Source organism: Protopterus annectens, chromosome 6.part0 (genome assembly GCF_019279795.1).
Source record: "Protopterus annectens isolate FY-2018-M chromosome 6.part0, PAN1.0, whole genome shotgun sequence".
NCBI lineage: Eukaryota > Metazoa > Chordata > Ceratodontiformes > Protopteridae > Protopterus > Protopterus annectens.
The window spans coordinates 1941004831-1941021535 of record NC_056737.1 but is presented as its reverse complement, the minus strand read 5'-3'; the positions used below and the strand labels follow the sequence as shown (position 1 = coordinate 1941021535).

Genomic DNA, 16705 nt, shown 5'->3' with positions numbered 1-16705 from the left:
GCAATGTCAAAACAACAAATTTTACAACGTAACAAAATCTAATTGAGTCAAACTCTGGGTCATGCTGCTTTAATGCTAAGAGTTTAAACACAAAACTGCACTCCCTGGAAGAACTCCTCACCTTAGAGGATGCTGATATTTGTGCAGTTAATACATGGCTCAAGGCTGCTGAGAGCACCCAGACTGTGCAAGGCTACAATACCTTCCACACGTTCAGACCTCAGAACGAGTGTGTGAGAACCATGGTGGAGGTGTATCCATCTTCATTAAAACCAAATACACTTCGAGACTGGTTAAACAGCATGACTCTGTCGAACTACTCCATGTCCAGTTAACTGTTGAGAAAGTGCCATACCACATCATTGTTATCTGTAGATCCCCCATCATGAACCAGGATAAGCACACTGCCTACCTCGATTTACTGGAATCCCTCACCATACAGCCCAACACGTTACTCATGGGAGAATTCGGCAATCCTTTATACACTGGGGAACTTAACAAGCAAAAACATGCTCGTCCAGAGGTTCCTGGACTGTAACACAAATGCTCTGGAACAGATAGTCTGCATTCCCTCTAGGGGCTCCAGTGTTCTAGACATAGTACTTTACTTCCTCATGCATGATGCACTCCATGGTCAGGTCAGACCACAAATCAGTCTCGTTTGAAGTAACTGCTGGAACTGACACCATCACAGGAACAAAAAAATTATAAAAAATTTTACCAAAGCTAACTAGAGCCTACTAAGCAATGATATAAATAGCTTCATACCACCTGCAATCACAGACATCAATGGTCACTATGCAGATGTGTACGCAAATGCCCTGTACCAACACTTAAGCTCCTGTATAAACTCTGCTGTACCTGACCGGATCAAAACCAGGTCTTCCCGTAAAAACAAGATACCATGGTGGACAAGTATAAACAGATTATATAGCAAGAGAAACTGTTGTCCAAAAGCAAAAGGGATATCACTCTTCAAAAGAAAAGTTCCCTCCTAAGCCTAAACAAGAAAATCAGAAATCTTGTAAAATCTTCTAAAGCAAATTGCAAAACTAAAATTGCATCCTTAGCCAAGGCTAATCATAAGGCATTCTTTAACTATGTCAAAAGTCTAAAACGGAATGCCCAGGTTTGTACCAAACTGGTTGTAGATGAGATCACTTGTACTACACGGGAAGATATTGCCAACCTGCTAGCTGACGGATTCAGCACAAAGTTCACTCCTCTGTCCCCACCTACCATATCCCAAAGCATCACAAACTAGGTATACCAAAGAAACTCCAGTTAAATCCACAAGGCACACTGGAACACACACCAAGAAATCTCCAAAGGAACTTCAGGCAAGAGCAGAACTGAAGTCAAACTTGTTAAGCAACAGTTTATTTCCACAAAGCTTTTCGTTCAACTGATGGCCGAACTTCTTCAGACAAACAGAGCAAACAACACCACACCTATATATACATTTCTCTTTACAAACACATGTTAAAACTAATTAACATTTAAAGGGAGTATACCATAAATAACAAGACTGCAAGTAAAAAATGTATACATGATCAATCAAATATTACCCACTAAATTAAAACCAACATTCTCAAATGCTGGACATATAAAAATCCTACTTAAACTAATATAAAATAAACCTAATCCAGTAAAAAATCAAACAATCATGCAATGTTACCCAAATGTTCACATTTCAAGATATCTCAAAGCATACCTGACAAAGGACCTAGAGGACAGGTCATCTCGGCAGTCGAAAATATGATCTGAATGGGACCAGGTAATATCCCAGGTTGTTTATTAAACAATCTAAAACAAGACCTAGTAGATTCACTTGGCGTTCTCTTTAATCATAGCTTGAGAACTGGCTATGTTCCTGCAGAATGGGGAACAGCAACGGTAATCCTCCTGCACAAGGTGGGGCCATCAACTGACCCGGGGAACTGTAGATCTGTAGGCTCACTGACAGAAAACACTCTTGTCAAAATTGGTGACCTCACCTCCCCCAGTAAACTCATTGCCGGTGGGAGTAGCACAGGGTCTGTCCTGAGCCCCTTACTGTTTGGCATCTAGTTCTCAGAATTCCAGGCCAAAGTAGATGGTTTATGGTTCACCAGGTTAGCTGATGATTGGGGGATTCAAAGATTGCTCCCAGTCTGCAACCATGTTAACATATTAAAAGAAGGGCTAACCCAAACAAATGATTGGTGCTAAAGCCACGATCTAAAACCAAATGCAAAAAAAATGCATTATTGTCCCCTGCTGGCAAAATGGAATTCCATACAAATTACAATATTGACAGCACCCCCCTGAGGTCCAACCCAGTGGTGGGAGACTTGGGAACACAGGTTAATAGCAATTTGAACTTTGACCACCGAGTTTCCTCCATGGTAAGGAAAACTGTCTACGTTGCACACCTCCATAAGCAGGGGCATAGCATTCAAGTCAAGGAATGTTATTGACTCCCTTGTACTCAACCCTCATCAGACCACTAGTAGAGTGTAATGCTCCCTTTTGCATGCACCTCACCAGATACCTGCAGTAGCTGGAGAGACCACAGAGGTTTCTCACTAAGAAAATATGGGAACTCCAAACCATGACCTACATGGACAGGCTGAAAGCCCTGTCACTTTACGCTGCATCTTTTAGGCCACTGAAAAGTGACTTGTGCCTGGCCCATAGGGTAATCGCCAACGCTGCCCTAATGGAAATGCTGCACATCCGCAAGTCAAATGGCACAAGATTCACTCACTCTAGATTTCTTAACCTAGCTTGTGACATTAGCAAAACATGGTGGAGAGATGGATATGTCTTTGAGATTGCTGCTTCTCTGGAATAGACCTATATTCACATAAAACGGAGCTACTCACTGACCGTATTCAAATGCAACACAGATAATTGGATGGGAGACTGCAAATTCAACCATGGGGTGGCATCCATGTCCCTCATTGGCAGGGGTAGCTGGTATTGATCACAGACCCACTCTGTTTATAAATTTGTTCTGTGAACTACCCAAAAAGAATGAGGATACTTGGGATTAACATGGCTAGGCTTGTAAAAGCTCTATAGTACCCTCCTATGAACCTATGTAAATCATTGCAGTTTGTCTACTGGGACATATTTTTTTGGATGTGAAAAGGGAAGAAGGACTTCTGAGTAAACAGTAAAACTAAAAACTTAAAAAAATAATTGCTTGCAACTTTGACTTGAGTAATATTAGCTTAAATGCAAGTGTTGGTGGTAGAGTTGCTGGTTTCTGTTTGTTAAATGGTGGTGGTAGTTTGTCATGGAAATTTCTCCTCAGAAAAGCGGATCACTGTCTGCTTTGGATAAATAACATCTGTATTCATAATGGTACAATTCATCAGACCATTTTCCATCCATGTTGTGATATTAATTCCTTATTGAATTAAATGTTGTAGAATATTTTTTCATCCGTAAATATGTTTTGTTAATCTCTTATGTGATCCTGTTCTCCTGAGCTGTGCCTGCATATAGTCCACTGAGATCAGTGCACTACCCTGGTGAACCTACTGAAATACATATGGGAGTTGGTTTATTTATCTGTTGCACAATTACCACCTTTTATAGATAAGAAAATTAGAGATGTTGAACACATTTATGTTTAGTAGAAGAAACTGTTTTTTGTACCAGTTTTTCAGGCTTTTGAGCACTTGCATTTACTTGGCCATATTTTGCTGCTATACTGGATGTTGTCATCTGGTTTGAGCTTCAGAATACCATTGTACCTCATACCAGATGCTAGTTTTTGGCTTCTTTGTAGGTGCTAAGCATTTGGGAAGTAGACTGGTATTTCACATTGTGGCTCACACTTCTCACATTTTTGGTAATCCAAATGTGCTCCGTGGACACTTCATCTTTTGCAAGTGTTGTCCCAAACCATTGTTTGCCAGTCTAAGCATTCATTGGACTGTGTCTTACAGTTGCTGGGGACAGCAGGTATGTTTTGGGCACAGTAGAACCTGTCTGCAATGCCACACATCTCCCTTGTTTGAAGGAGAACTTGCAAATCTAACTACAGCCTCCCACTGCTTAGCTGTGCCATGGGTTGCTAATGTTGTGGGTCAATTCTTAAAACAATGGTTCCAGACAAATGGACTGAAGCTGTTTGCTCTGCTATGTCTATCTTTTTCTGCACAACAATATAATTCCTGACCTGTCTTGCAGTGCTGTTTAAGTCTAAATGTTCACTTAGTTTGTAGGTGTTAATGCTAAATTGAGGTTTATTTAGTGGCATGTGTTTTCTGAACCCAAGCATTCCACACAATGAAGTAGCTCATTTTATTGAAGTATCTGTTTGGTGCTTATGCTGTAGAAATATCCCCTAGGAGGAAAATGAAAATTTTTGTTGTATGGAGACTGCCTGCCTGAAAATGTCATTGCTGCTGAAGGAATTACATCTAAGCAAATCAGTCAGTGGCATTATTACAGAGAAAAAAATGAAGTTATCTCAGTATCTAGTGCTCTGGCATTGTCAAAGGGTACTAACATAAATCCTGGAAACTAGGTCTTGAATTAAGTCTTAATTATGTAGTGACTGGACGGTAGTAGTGCGAAGGATACAAGGGCATGATTAAGGGTAGCAGGAAGTTGTAATGTGAGGTCTTAAATTATTTCTTTGTACTCGTAACAACAGTAAAGCTCTGCAATCTACAGGATATTGACCATCCTAGGGTTAGCAAACAGTGTGTCGTACAGCGTGTGTGATATTTTTGTGAAATTACTGCCTTGACTGGAAAACGTGTGTAAGGCGAGGCATAACAATGCATCTCTTAAAGCAAAGTGAATTCCTGTGTAATTTTTAGTGGGTTTGTTGTTAAGTCGAATTACATGGCAGTACAGTCACAAAGTTGTAGACTACAGGTTAATTCATGAAACACAACTACTTAATGTACTATTTGTGGGCACATTACATAATGTAGTACTTACGAAACAATTACTTTTGTAATGCACACACAAATACATAGATAATGCACATACTGTTATTAAAGACTATGCTTTGTGACAGTGCTTAAACACTGATTTTTATTTATATTCACGTATAGCTTTGCTTTTCATACCAAGTCAAAAGCTCCACTCCTGGATTGGTGAGCTTTTCTTGCATAGTAATTGTATATCTGTTTCAGTGGTTTACACTGATATTTCTTTCTTTATTTTTTTATTTGTTAGCTAGGTAAGCCTACTAGGCACGTGTGTGCCTTCTCCTTGGTGACTGCAAATGCTATCTGATTAGTTAACTTGCTCAGAGTCCTAGTTTGAATTTATCATGTTTATTTTTTAGTTTGCAGAGTACTGTTTCCTCCTACCTCCTCATGTATCATTGTGACAGGCTTTTTCTGAGGCACTTTGGAGAGCATCTGAGAGTCCAAGTAGGATTTGTCTTACTGGGTTGTGGCTATACCCACCTGTTGAAGTCCTTCTCTGAGTGGAAGCCTCTGTCTGGGGCTCTGAGGTGTGTCTGATGTTGATGGTGTTTTAGGAAAGTCTCCTTGTCCCTCTTTTTAGGCATGATACTGGAGTCGGTCATTCATCTTGGGACTTATGAAGGATGGCACTAACTGTGCACAGCTGTGGTCATACTTCTTTTATGGAGACTAGTTGTGAGCATTTAGTATTCTACTGTGTGTCTCCAGGCATTGGTCTGATCATTAAGCATCTACACCTGGCTATCTGGTCTCTGTGCACGCAATACAGAACTCCCATTCTGTGTGCTTTAAAATCATTGCTGAGTGACTACATCTTCAGCATTTCAAGAGTACCTCCTCACATACTTGCATCACTTTTGGGTGACTCTTTCCTTTACCTGATTGGTCAGCTACTGTCTTTGACTTTGAAGCAACTTTGTTGCGCCACTCCAAGGTTGGAAACACCTTTGATCAAATAATTCCTCCATAAGGTGTAGCATCTGACATTGACATTGCTTTGGTTGCCCTAAAGGTTCGTTATAGTCCTGTGTTCGATCATAGTCAAACCATTCTGTATGAGTCATCTGGAGGTTTAATTCAAATTCTGAAGTGATCCTCCAATCCTCGTCTCATGCCTTTGTTCATGCTACATTGTTGTATGCCCAAGCCTCATCCTGTGCCCTCATTTTTGCTACAGTGGTATATGCCCACGCCTCAACCTGCGTCCTCATTTCTGATGCAGTGGTGTATGCCCACTCCTCAGCCTATGCCCTTGTTCCTGCTACATTGGTGTATGCTCACACCTCACACTGTGCCTTTGGTCCTGCTACATTGATGTATGCCCATGCCTCGGCCTGTGCCCTCACTCCTGCTACATGGGTGCCTACCCACGCCTCGGCCTGTGCCCTCACTCCTGCTACATTGGTGTATGCCCACGCCTCAGCCTGTGCCCTTGCTCCTGCTACATCGGTGTCTCTCCACGCCTCATACTATGCCCACACTCCTGCTACACTGGTGTATGCTCATGCCTCAACCTGTGCCCTTGCTCCTGGTACATAGGAGTGTGCCCTCATTTCTGGTACATTGGTGTATGCCCATGCCTCAACCTGTGCTCTCGCTCCTGTTACATTGATCCATGCCCATGCCTCAACCTGTGCCCTCGCTCCTACTACATTGGTGTCTGCCCACGCCTCAACCTGTGCCCTTGCTCCTGCTATATCTGTGTCTGTCCATGCCTCCTACTCTGCCCACGCTCCTACTATATTGGTGTCTGCCCACGCCTCAACCTGTGCCCTCGCTCCTGCTACATAGGAGTGTGCCCTTATTTCTGGTACATTGGTGTATGCCCACACCTCATCTTGTGCCCTTGTTCCTCCTACATTGGTGTTTACTGAAGCTACACATTCAACCTTTGTCTTGTTTAAAGATGCGTATAGCCTACCTTCACTACTCAGATGTTGGTGCAAATTTTTTTTTTTATCTAAACCATTACATTTAATGTTCAACTTGAAGTCCGTACTGCCAGCATGTTTACTGAAAGTCTCTTCAGAAAGTCATCATAATAGTGTTTTGTATCAGATAACTGCATAGACAGCTTTTCACTGGTGAACTAATCATGACCAGTTTACTTCCCAATTAAAGTACTAATGAAATGTGTCCAAAGCTCGTTAAGAAAACAGGCCTGTTTGGCTGCATGTGTTTTAACTTGATGATATTTAACTTGATGATATTTGCACTTTTGTAAGTGTATATCTTATTAGTGCCCCACTAATTTCTTCAACTGTGTGTCAAAACCGTTCATTATAATCAGCAGCGGACTTCACAGTTACTGCTGCCTCAGTATTAAGTTCTGTTTTCTTTTTCACCCTTGCAGCCTCTTGGAATTTAACTGTTGACTTGAGATGGAGCAGAGCACTAACCTGATGAAGTGAATTGGTCTAAGCTTCAACTTTCCACATAAAGAAGATGCGTACCCTTTTATGGGGACATTGACTTACTTTGTGAAAACTGTAGAGAAAAATTAAAAGTTGTAAACCTTTAGTTCATTGCGTCTGCACAAGTTGAAACTACATTGACGGTTCTTCCTTGCAGAGAACAGTGACTGACCGAATGAAGACCAAGTAAGTGTATATGATAAATTTGAAACCTGATCCAGTTTACACTTGACCAAGGGTAGTGAGGCCACCTCTGGGACTTGCACACATTCCTTTTACGTCACAAACATTGTGCCTCCTGAAATTTACTGTTTGTGTCACTTTCCATTTGTTATAAATAATTTTTTGCTATCTAGACTGAATTCTAAAGAAAGGGACTATGGAAAAATGTTTTAAGCAGTTTGGTTGCTTGCATCATCCACTTTATGCAATTTGACCTACTAAAGCTGTTCAGGAGTTAGACCTGTTTATAAAAGCTGATGCAATGCTTTTAATTTTTTTTTTTATGCACAAAATTAATTTTGTAAAAATCTTTTCCTCAGTATCGCCTTACTAAAAGAACCCTTCTCTATTAGTATTCTTACATTCACTGTAATTCTTTTTAACATGAAGGTTTCCTCATCTTTACTGTAAACATTTCATTTTGATTTCTTCTTTCTCCCTATTTGAGTTTCAGATTTTGTAGCCTTGACCTTGCCTACATATACGAGGAAGGCCTTGTCTCGAGAGTCTTGTCTGAAGTGATGTGTGTTGCACAACATATGTAAGTAATGTGACATAACAGGATGCATATTGTAAAGATACTGCCACGCACTCGGACATGTTGTGGGGCATTCTCTTGTTGGACTATTACTTCATGTTGCCCCTTGGAGTGCAGTAATATCTGTACCTGCATACCCCGGAGTACCTTATTGTGCATCTGAATTGGGCTTCAATCAACCATCTCATGGCCTGTGAAGCTTGTCACCTATGTGTGGGCCATTTAGTGGAAACTGTCATCCAGATATCTGTTGAGAATTTTTTTGATGATGACGTGAGGTTTTCCAAATCCCTGATGTGAGGGCATTGCAATGTCTACCTGCTATTGGGGAGTATAATTATCCAAGTACAACATAACCCAGTGCAAAACACAACTGAGTTTTGTCACTAAGGCAGTCATGGGTATGTCCACCTTCAGCTTCCCTGGCAGATTTAAAGCTTCATCACCCCCCCCCCCCCATATTCTGTTATCTTTTTAAAAGGGGATCTGTCCGTAGCATACAGAGTCAAGGATTCAGTCCTGTACAACTTCTTTCACATCCACAAAACTACCAGCCTAAGCGCCCACTTAATATTGCGATAGAAGTTCAGATCTCTTAGTAGGACCCACTAGCATACCATGATGGCTGTCAAAGAGAGTGCCTATTTTATGACGTAGACGTCCCTCTAGATTTAAAACATAGCAGTTCCCTGACTCTTTAAGTGCAACATGGATGACTGGATGGACAATTATAAGTACACCCAAAGGCTGGCCCATCAAACTCTTATGGGAAAGAGACCCGACTATATGCAAATTAACTAATTCTGTAGTCCTAGTATTCACGTTATGATACATTTGGCTTTCAATTATGTGGCTAGAGTGCAAATGGTACACTGGATCAAGAATCTAGTATAGCCTGTAAATCTATGACTTTATTAAAAACAAAAGCCTTGAAGCTTAGTAGTTAAGTCTAAGTGTAGAGGAGGAAAGAATAAAAATAACAACGGGCACTTGAAATACAAGTCACCATGGTTGTATGGTGTAACCATAAAATCGGGCAGTTGTGGGATAAGACCCTAAAGAATGATACGGAAGAAAATATTTAACAGTGTTGCATGTGTGTGTCGGGGGGGGGTGTGGGGGGTGTGCAATCCCTACATACTGGAAGAAAGCAATGTGCAAGGCTTCAAAATATTTAACTGAATCAAGGCAGTTTTGGATGTTTGCATCAGAGTACTTAGATATTTTATAACTTGACTAGATTGCACATGACTTCTCTCTGGTCCAAAGTAACTGTTGGAGGTATGTGGAGAGCGAAAGAGGAAATTGGGCCATATTTTCTAATATTGTTCAGAGCTGATGGAGTTTAAAGATGTAGTGCAAGTTGCCGTAGGGCAGATGCTGTGTGACCAACTGGAAATTCCTAAGGAGATCAAGCTGCTAAGTTGGAGAAGAGGAGCCAGAATGTCAGGACACTAGAAGGTGTTGTAAGCTTTAATTTTGTTTGCAGCCAGAAAAGGCAATTGACCAAAAATGGAAATTAAGAGTTAGACCTACCTTAGGAGGTGGGCTAAGTTTTATAAAGGATAGAAAGCAGTTGGAAGAGGGCTTGCTAGATATGACGAAAAATTAAGCTACATATCCTTAAATGGAAGGTGTGAGACTATTACCTTCACAGTGAAGACCACAGTGATGGGGGAAGTAAGTAGTGCTAGGAACTGAAAATGCTTCAGAAACAAAACAGTAGTGAATAGCATGTAGCAGAATTGCTTGAGTAAATGTCAATACTTTGAAATGGAAAATACATGGAAAAAAATGAATCTGTCAATTCAGTAAGTTATGATTGTTGACATATTGCTGAGGGAGGTACTTAGAGCATCTCTTTACTCCATTTTGATTTTTTCATAATTTACTGCTCTCTGCATTGTCATTTTTTTAATTTATCTGCAATTATTTAAACTGTAATTGCCTTAATATTGCTTACACACTTGTGTGCTAGCTTGTACTGCATTCAAAGTGTTTTTGCTACTATTCTAACTGCTTTTTTGCAAAAAAAAAAAAAGTTCCAAGCTCGTTTCCTGCCTTTCCTGTAACTAGTCTAGACCAGATACAGATTTGCTCTATCCAGGACTGTTTACGTTTATGAGCCCCCAGACCTTTCTGCGTTGGTGGGAAGCCTTCTAGCTTATCAGTGGGAGTGGTAAGCACTAGGTAGCCTATCTACCACAAGAGGAGTGGTTTCTGGGCCAGAAATTGTAGTTTATTGGCCATTTGAGCATTTTTTTTTGTCCACCCTTTCAACTTTCTGGATTAAAAGCCCATGTTTGCACACCGTGCAGCAGTGCTCAGCTGAGGTATACTATTACCAGTGCCAGAAAGTCTGCTCTTCAATTTTCCCCTTAGAACGAGCTTGTTATTTTACTTCTTGCACTTCAGTTAGCGTAATTGGCTAGGATTTTAACAGGCTTTCGTAGCATATACAGTAGCACACTTAGGTGCTATCAGCACTAGCTGTTCCGATGCAGTAGCAGCACCAGTACTTATTAGTTATGACCACTCCTCCTGTTATGATTGTAGGGCAATTTCCTGTGCTTTCTCCTGCTAACCTGGTGCACTTGGGCATTCTGAGACAGTGTGGCAATTGTCTAATGTACACAGGCAACCCTCTCCTCTTACCTCCCAACACTCATACCTGTGAGAGATGCACTTATATCACCAAAATGGGAGCAGTGCATGCTCCAACCAAGACTGGACTAGTTGGTCAAGAGGAGAAGTTCAACACCTGCAACTCACTACATAGAACACACTGCCCTCCAAAACACCAACCATCACAACCACCTTCGCGGAGGCTGTCAATAAAAATGTACCCAAACAACAGATACCCCAGAGACAGAAATGCACTCTACCACCACAATACAACACAAACCCCAGAACACATAGCTCCAAACACAGTGTGCCCCTCAACCTAAGCCTTTAAGGCAAAACACTAATCATAGGAGACTCGGTTGTGAGGCACACTGATGTCCCACTCACTAGGTTGAACAAGGAGAAGGTGACAGTCAGTTGTCTTATCAGGTGCCAGGATCCGCCACATAACACATGCTCTCAGGTCACTCCACAACAAGTACAAATATGACTCGGTCATTGTCCATGTGGGTGTGAATGACCTGAGATGTACCTCCCTGGACTACATGAAAAGAGATGTGATGGAACTCTCAGATTGTTTGGCCCAGGCAGGTATGACCATAGCCCTGAGCAGTATTCTACCGTCACCCAGAATGATACCACAGTACGAGCAGAAAATGATTGACTTGAACAATTGGCTAAGTTTCTGGTGTTGTTCTAAAGCGATCCAGTATATGTCTGCCTGGGAAGGCATGACTGACAGATCTTGATGCTTTGCCAGAGATGGCCTACGTGTGTCACCCCTGGGATTCCAGGTAAGGGCTAAGGCTCTTGCCACCCCTATAGTGCCTTTTTTACTCAGTGTTCCAAAGACTGAAATTCCACCATAACAGCTACAAACAAATGCAGTCTAAGGGTCATGCTGCTCAATACTAGAAGTCTCAATCTCTAGATGTACTCACTCGAAGAGCTCCTCAAAATGGAGAATGTTACGTCTGTGCTGTAATGGAGACCTGGTTTAAAGAGGCAGAAAGCACCCCTGTGCTCCCAGGCTCATTCCATACCTTTCAGCCTCAGAATGCGTCTGGAAGCTCCAAAGGCGGTGGTGTCTCCATATTCTTAATGGATATGCACACCTGTAGACTGGTAGTCCAGCATACTGCATCCGAGATACTTCAGGTACAACTGACACTGAGTAACACGGCGATACAAGTCATAGCCTGCTACAGAACCCCAAACATGTCCCTAGACTCGCACGCCAACTTCCTAAGCACCCTGAAATCTATCAAGGTCCAACCCAATACTCTCATACTGGGTGACTTCAACTACCCTTCCATCAACTGGGAAAACTATTCAAGCACCAATGTACAGGCCCAACATGTTCTGGAATTTATCATTTCCAATATCCTGGACCAGTTTACTCTGACCCCCACTATGACTTCAACTACCCTTCCATCAACTGGGAAAACTATTCAAGCACCAATGTACAGGCCCAACATGTTCTGGAATTTATCATTTCCAATATCCTGGACCAGTTTACTCTGACCCCCACTAGAGGAAGCAACATCCTCAACCTGGTTATCACCAACATGGGAGACCGTTGCTCTACACCTATAGTTATTCTCCGTGATTAAATCTGACCGCAAACTGATCACCATGAAAATCTCCATCCCAACTACACACCCCCCCCCCCCCCCGCTAAGGCGACCACCCTGAAAAACTTCTCTAAAGCTGACTTTGGGCTCCTAAAGGCAGAGGTGGCTAACTTCTCGGCACCCATACCAATGGAAGATAGCTGCATGACTGCCGAATCATACACCAATGCACTGTACGAGCATGTACACAAATGACTGGATCTTGCCATACCAAATAGAACTAAGATGCTCTCCTCCAAAAAAAGGAAGCCAATCTGGTGGTCCCCAGCTATCAATAAACTTTACAACAGAAGGAAGAAACTGTTGCAAAAAAAAAAAAATGAAGTCACAAGACTGGAAAACCTCCCTTATCAGTCTCAACAAAAAGCTGAGATCCCTTATCAAATCCTCTAAAGCCAGTTATGAAGGCAGAATTGTGGCTGACACCAAAAACAACCACAAAGCCTTCTATAGTTATATCAGAAACCTTAAAGGCAATACCCAGATTTGCTCTGAGTTATTGCACAATGGCACCTCCTATACTGAGCCAACAGATATAGCCAACATCCTAGCCGACAGATTCGGTGCCGACTTTACCCCTCCACAGGGCAGTATCACAGTACCAGATGAAAGCCTGGTACCCACCATTTCTGCGGCACAGGTAAAAGCTGCATTGTCCAAATCCAAGAATACAGCGTCCATGGGACCTGATAATATCCCTGGCTGCATCCTACATGAGCTATAAAATGAACTGGCCCCACATCTGTGTGCCCTGTTCAGTCACAGTCTTACCTCAGGCTATGTCCCTAACAAATGGCACACTGCTACAGTAATTCTGCTCCATAAAGGAGGAGCAACTACAGACCCTGGGAACTATCACCCCGTTAGCCTGACAAGCCTGGTATGCAAAGCTACAGCGCACATCATCATGGACCTGCTTAACAAAAATGTAGGCAATCTCCAAACTCTTGACCCCACACAGTTTGGCTTTGTCAAGGAAGATCCTGCCTGCTGAACCTGGTTGACTTCTTCGAGGCAGTCACCAAGACTGTGGATGAGGGTAAGGCAGTGCATATAGCCTACTTCGACCTGGCCAAGGCCTTTGATACCATTCCCCACTCAGGTATCATTGATAAACTCGCCAAACTAGGCATCAATCCTTACATCACTAGGTGGGTTGCAAATTGGCTCACAGACAGGACCCATAGAGTGAAAGTTGTGAATTCCAAGTCGGACTGTCAATCAGTCACGAGTGGAGTCCCACAGAGCTCGGTCCTGGGCCCTCTCCTGTTTGGCATCTACTTCTCAGAAGTCCAGGCCAACACAGAAAGACTCTGGCTGACCAAGTTCACTGATTGACTGCAAGCTAGGAGTCCTTATCAACTCCCCAAGTAATGCAGACATCCTTCAAAAGGGCCTGTCTGAGACCAGTGACTGGTGTTGGAATCATGGCCTGAAGCTTAACGCCAAAAAATGCGTTATCATCCCATTTGGAAAAAAAACTCAGTTCCCACGAATTACCATGTTGATGGGAGCCCACTGAAAGGGTCATAAAAGATCTGGGCACCCAGGTTGACAGCACATCCCAGGAAGAAAGAGGTCATCATCCTCTCTACTCATCCCTGATTAGGCCAATCATCGAATATAATGCCTCGTTTGGCATGTATCTGACCAGATACCAGTATCTGACCAGAGACCACAAACGTACCTCACAGAAAGAATCCTAGGCCTTAAACACATGTCCTACATGGACAGACACAAGAAACTTCAGCTGTTCTCAGTCTGTTATCATCTGCTTAGAGGTGATCTCTGCTTGACTTGCAAAGCCATGTCCGACCCAGCCCTACTTGAAATGCTACACCTAAAGAAATCCCAATCCCTCCACTCCACATGCTCCAGAGATCACAACCTCATTACCAGAATTGACAGAAGATGCTGGAGGGACAGGTTCATCTCCCAAAGACTGCTCATACTCTGAAATAGGCTTCCCATTCATGTCAAGCAGAGCACCACACTGGCCCTCCTCAGGAGAAATATTGATGAGTGGATGGGTAACAAAGTTCACTCCAGGGATCATTCCAGTTGAACTACTGGATATGGGCACTGTGAACTAACATCGGGTGGCATGGTGCCTGGGCATTTTTTTGGGCTAGACTTGTAAAGGCTCCAGGGCCATTAGCCTAGTACACACATATGAACATTTGATGACTTTGGATACATGTAGTTTAATAAAGCTATGTTTTGGCAAAGAAAAAAAAAACTTGTTTGTGCATTGCCTTAGGTCTACAGATAGCAGCTTTAATTAAAGCCCCCCTCCCCCATACAGAACTTTCAGTGTCCCATCATATCTTCATAGGTATATACTAGTGTAGCTGCCATTGAGAGCCATTTTAAGCCTAGCCAATTTTCCTTTTTGGTGCCTGAATTAACCTGTCCCATTTGGTGTTTGCTCTTACCAGCCCCATTGTCAATTTAATCCCTAGTGAGAGGATCATACCATAGATAATTTGAGGGTCCCACGCATGGGATAAAACATTTAGGAGCTGCCTCTGTTCACTAGTAGAAGAGGCAGTCTTAGAGTTAATTTTCTATTATCTGTCCATAGATCCAAGTTTACATGAGTATAGAAGAGGATGAGCTTTGTTTTACGTGGAAGGCGAGTCTATTTCAGAGCTGTGGTATCTTCTGCATGATATACCTGTTCTTCCAAACTGTTCTGATTTTGCAGAAGAAGATTAAATCCCTAGACAAGAGTATGATATCACTTGACGTGCGGATGTGCTGTAGGTTCATTGGATGCCATTGTATGACAGAAACAGGCCATCTCTTAGCAGTCTGTAGGATACAGATAAAAGTGACAGCTATGAGACAGATCATGTAAGGCATATTATTTTAGGTCATGTATCCTTTTAGTCTGGTATCTCTGTGTACATTCTGGTTGTCGCATGTATCTGAACAGATGCATGCCAAAAGGGACATTACACAGCATGATAGGCCTGTTGTGGGCTAAGTACAGCGGGGGCACAAGGACATCCCCAGATCAAGACAGAGTTTCTTTGTCTTTAAGTTGCACAATATAGAAGGACTTTCTTACAGCAATGGACATGTTGGTCAAAAAGTTTGGTCACTGTCTATAGCTTCCCATACAACTGGGTCAACTTTCGGGGCTTATTGTCAGTGTAGTTGTTCCTTAAGTTAGGTGAATTCCCAAAGGATATAAATGCATTTGTAGGTATTCAGTTTCATTCCATGATTCCTGTACCAGTTTTATGTTTGGGGCAACCTTTCTGCAGGATGGTAAAGTCATGTGGGGATTCGATAAATGCTACTGGTTTGCAGTCATGTGCAAACTTGGTAAGCCAGGGCCCTTTGGAATTGGCTTTTACTTTAGAGAAGTCTATTCTGTAGGAGGGAGGTCCCAACACTGAATCCTGGAGGATTCCACTGGTGGCTGGTCACTTTGTGGAGGTAGACTGCAGGAGATCAAAATAAGGGAGGCTATCTGTGAGCTGTTTGGCAATCCAGCTGGTGACGTAGGAGTTTATTCCTAGTTTATTTAGCTTTTCTGCTATGCCTAAGTGGGGATTGAAGTCAAGTCGAGGTATGCAGTGTGTTCCATTTTATCTTTATCCATTGCTTTTGTGATCTTATCAAAATTCCACCAAGTTGAGTAAGGGTGAGTTGCCCTTAACTAATCCAAGGTTTAGACTGGTCCAATGTTTGGAGGTTTCCTATACCTTATTGCATTGATTAGTTGTTCCATGATGAGTCTTTCCGTGGCTTTGCATACAAGGCTGGTCAGACTTGCAGGTCTGTAATCTGTGGAAGGTCCTTCCTTATGCAACGAAAAGACTGGTCACCAATTGCATGATACAAAACCTGTAATGAGACTGAGGTTGAACAGTGTTGCTGTGGGGTGGGGTGTGGATAAGTTGCGCTTCATGCTATCTGAGATGCATCAAAGTATGTTGTCGTGATCCACTTATGCATTATATCCAGCTTTTGATAGCATTTTTAAGAGTTGGTCTTGTGTTATAGCAGGATATAAGCTAGTTTTCGGTATATCTTGTGGGGCAGACTGAGGGAAGAGAGTGTTAAGGATGTTCTTCGTGTTTCACTGTTGCAGTCATCACACTTGGGTTATCTGCCTGCAGGTAGCCCTCAGTCAGCCTGAATACTAGAGACTTCATCTTTGTGCGTAGGATGCTGTCGCTTCTTCCATGATGTCAGGTCATCAGGGGTATAAAAACAGGCAGTCAACGCCATTACATCAGTTCATCTTGCTGTAGAAGCAGTTCGCAAGTGCCTGTCGGCTGCTGTCTGAATTGTTGTGTTCCACTTGAATAATAC

The 16705-nt window shown here is 42.4% G+C and overlaps 1 protein-coding gene across 3 annotated transcripts in view; it reads left to right on the top strand.

The window, feature by feature from the left end:
* The window catches only part of DNAJC10 (DnaJ heat shock protein family (Hsp40) member C10), a 646899-nt gene that overhangs the window by 14827 nt on the left and 615367 nt on the right, over positions 1–16705 (top strand). For all 3 annotated transcript variants that reach the window (XM_044075252.1, XM_044075253.1, XM_044075251.1), the window contains exon 2: positions 7297–7543. The gene's annotated coding sequence lies outside the window, so the exon portion shown is untranslated. The remainder of the gene's footprint in view (positions 1–7296; positions 7544–16705) is intronic.